Source organism: Petaurus breviceps, unplaced genomic scaffold (assembly GCF_028583685.1).
Source record: "Petaurus breviceps papuanus isolate PSGF00001 unplaced genomic scaffold, PetGlider_PUasm1.0 47, whole genome shotgun sequence".
NCBI classification, from domain to species: domain Eukaryota; kingdom Metazoa; phylum Chordata; class Mammalia; order Diprotodontia; family Petauridae; genus Petaurus; species Petaurus breviceps.
The window spans coordinates 13,318,198-13,321,329 of NW_027186349.1; positions in this window are offsets into that span (position 1 = coordinate 13,318,198).

Genomic DNA, 3,132 nt, shown 5'->3' on the forward strand with positions numbered 1-3,132 from the left:
GAGAGAGAGAGAGAGAGAGAGAGAGAGAGAGAGAGAGAGAGAGAGAGAGAGAGAGAGAGAGAGAGAGAGAGAGAGAGAGAGAATGAGAATATCTGAACCTATACATGCTATACAGTAGGCTGTGAAGAATAGGAAGGAAGGTAAAATTAGAATTTTTGCAAACAGCATTTGACATTCTTGGTTGTGCACATGAACAAAAAAAAATCACCTGCCAAAGCTGTTAGTGGAAAATAAAGGGAAGACAGAAATCTGGAATAGAAAGTGGACCTGAGATGTAGTGCATTGACAATATTTTTAATTACCCACTACCTCATAGAGCCATCCAGAAGCTTATAGTGCCTTCAAGTTAAACAAACAGGCAAAGTCCATTGCATATGTCTGCTTAGGAAAACATGGTTCCCATGTCCATCCTTGCCTTCTTTTTCAGAAGAAATAGTAAAAAAAAAAAAAAACCCTTGGGGGGGGGGAGAGAGCAGTTGTGCTGCCTTGGTTCTTTTCCATATAGTCTCTGCCCACATCTGGGGCATATTTGAACCTGAAGCTTTGGAGCATCTGCAACTTGTTAGAAGGAAAAAAATAACTGCCTCTGGAGGACCTTGTCCTCAGATGTTATTGTGCTTTGAATGCTGCCTTGGATGCCCAATATATAAGTAACCATGGGCAAGTCACTCAAATATTCTGGGCCTCAGTTTCTTAATTTTTAAAATGGGGTGAGTATTATCCTATATATAAGGCATATGTCAATTTTTCAATCCAAAATTTTGTGATGGTGTCTTAGAAGGTGAGAATGCCCCCTCTACAAAATTCATATAGTGGCTTTATACAAGCCTTGGGAAGTAGGTGGCACTTGGCAGACCCACTGAATGGCAAAGGTTTTAATGAAGGTGGAAGGAGAGAAAATAAGCATTTATATATTATCTCCTGTGTGCCAAGAACTGTGATAAGTATTTTACAATAATCTCATTTGATCCTTACAACATCCCTGTGAGACAGATGTTATTATGTTGTTATTATCCTCATTTTACAGTTGAAGAAATTGGCACAGTGAGTTGCCAGCATCACAGGGCTAGTGTCTGAGATCAAATTTGAACTCAAGTTTTCCTGACTCCGGGCCCAGTACTCTATCCTCTGTATCACCTAGCTGCCTCACGCATAGGGAAAAGTCTGGAAAATTACCATTAAGAAAAAAATGTTTAGTCAAGGAAATAGGGCTACAGTTCTTAGCCATCCCCAACCTGGAGCTTTAGCAGGTACTGTTAAATTTTTGCCTGAGTCTGAATTCAGCAATTCCCCTGAGGTTTTAAAAAAATCTGTTACATTGTGCAAGTGCAATTCCAGACTATTTTTACAACAGGATATTATGTTCCCCATCCTTGCTAGAGTATGGTATCATATTGAGGCTAATGACGGTATTCATAGGAGGATCATAGGTACAGGTGTTTGAGGTGCCTGGCTTGTTAGTGAAGAAGACAGAGCAACATATGCTTCTTTAACTCTCTCTCCTAAAAGTTGCCCTGTAGCTAGAAAAAAAATCAGCCTATGTTGATCTTAGAGGTGTGTGCCCTTTATTCTCATTGGTAGAAGTGCTTCTGCTGCTTATAGGACCTTCAGTTAAATTTCAAGACATTAGTGGTAGAGAGAAAGGCAGAATAGTACATACCACCCAGATTGACAAACTTTATTTTGGAGAGGCAACTGCCAAGGGCCTGATGAGCCTGTTCTATGCTAGGGGAGGCCTCAAAGTTAGGTTTATCAGAGAGTAGTCTGTTGGAAAAGCTTACAAGCTTTTTGCTTTGTTCTTTCCTCTCTCTCTGAATAAACAGAAGATTTTAATCTCTTTTGCTGTCAATCCAGCTCCTTCAACAAGCTTCCCATATAAAAATTTAAGAGGAAACAGGGGGAAATGAAGTGGATAACAGCCAAAGCAAATATCAGGCAAAGTAAACTGAGTTGATATATTGCAATAAAGGGGATAGATTCTGGAAGAGGAAAAAATGGTTTCTGAAATTCTGAAATCTGAAGTTACAGGATGGCAGTGACCTGAAATGTCAAAAAGAAAGCAAAAAGAAAACACTGTGATCAACAGTATTCCCCTGAGATTTAGCCCTATTTCTTTAGATGCTTTAGTTTGGTTTAGGTAATCTTCAGTCTTCTGGTGCCAAAGTCTAACATTTTCCCTATTCTCTGAATGGTAGCCCCCTTTCTGAACACATCCCCAATAAAATGTGATGAGGCGTCTTAAAGTCCAGGACCAGAAAACAAATGGGTTGTTGAACATACAAAATGGTACTCCTGTGCACTTAATTTCATTATCACATAAGATAACTTGAACCCAAGATGTCATAGGTGGATTGCATTATGACATGTTCTACTGGGGTTGAAAGAGAAGTTCTTTCTCTCTTTTTGCTCTTAGATTTAGTTTGGTTTTATCTCTTACTCAACTCTTCCCTACTCCTTTGAAGATATCCTTAGCCAACAAAGCAACCTCCCACTGTTTACTGACTATAAGTTGAGGAGTTGATTAAACATTACATCTCAATAGGAATACAGAGCACTTTTCTCACCAGTGATCTTATCAGTACCCATGTGTAGCAGCAAGTACCCCAGTGTCCCCAGGGTGGCAGCCAACACGGGTTCTTAGATCTTCTTTTCTAAAGGAAAGCAACTCAAAATGGGTTAACAATCTTGTTTTAATCAATCAAACATCATTTACCTAGTTCAGGGGAGAAAAGTCAGCACCTGAAACTTCAGAGTATACAGACAGGTTACAAGCAGAAGTTACAAGAAGACAGATGAACAAACAGATCAAGCAGACAGGCCTCCAACTGTCCAACCATTACATCTATACCTAGTCAGAGTTACCAGAGAGGGAAGCATTAACATCTAGGTTTTCAAAGACAGGGGGTTCTCAACGGCTGCCCAGAGTCTCGTCTGGTCAAATCACACAACACTTCTCAAAGTGAGCCCCAAAACAAAGCCTCACATCAAGGATTATATAGCCTTCTCCTGGCTCAGAGAATGTCACAACCCTCTTCACCCACTGCCCAATCAAGAAGTATCTCCTGAAAAACAAGCCTCCCACCACAGGCTCCAGGTGCACTTAAGGCTATCAGAGGGCCTAGGGGAAGGGAA